The sequence below is a fragment of the Alligator sinensis genome, unplaced genomic scaffold, assembly GCF_000455745.1.
Source record: "Alligator sinensis unplaced genomic scaffold, ASM45574v1 scaffold1318_2, whole genome shotgun sequence".
Classification (NCBI taxonomy): Eukaryota; Metazoa; Chordata; order Crocodylia; family Alligatoridae; genus Alligator; species Alligator sinensis.
In genome coordinates this window covers 36,882-37,444 of record NW_005843067.1, presented here as the reverse complement: position 1 = coordinate 37,444, position 563 = coordinate 36,882, and positions in this window count along the sequence as shown.

Here is a 563-nt window from a genome sequence, read left to right as displayed (position 1 = left end):
AGCCCTGCCAGCTGCCCCCCCATTCCTCACCCTGCAGCCCCTGCCCCCCCCCTCAGTCCTCTTGGTGCCCCACACTCCTGACCCGCGGCCCCCAGCCCTGCGGTGCGGGTACTGTCCCATGTGAGTTACGGGAAGGAGCCGCAGGGAAGGGAGCGGGATTTTCCCTGCCTGGAAGGGGATTTTGGACTCCCTGGCAAGGCCCCAGCTCCACCCCTCAGGCTGGCTGCCCCCTCCCCCCCACCTCCTTTCAGAGGTGCCTACAGCCTGGCAAGGGAACCAGGTGTCTGAGGCAGCTGCCTTCCCCTGCCCCTCATGAAAGAGCCCAGTGGGGTGAGTGGCTCACCCCAGAGCCAGCCACATCCAGCGCCAGGCAAGGGGCACTAGGGGCTGGGGAGAGAGGGCCCCTGGCTGAGATGCAGCTGCTTCTGGGGTGGGGCATGTCAGTGGCTGAGTAGAACATAGATGCAGCTCCTCTGGGGGGTGGCCTAGGAGACACAGGGTTGACATGCGGCTGGTTCTGGGGTGGGGCGTGTCAGCAGCCTAGTGGCCCCCTGGGGGGGGTG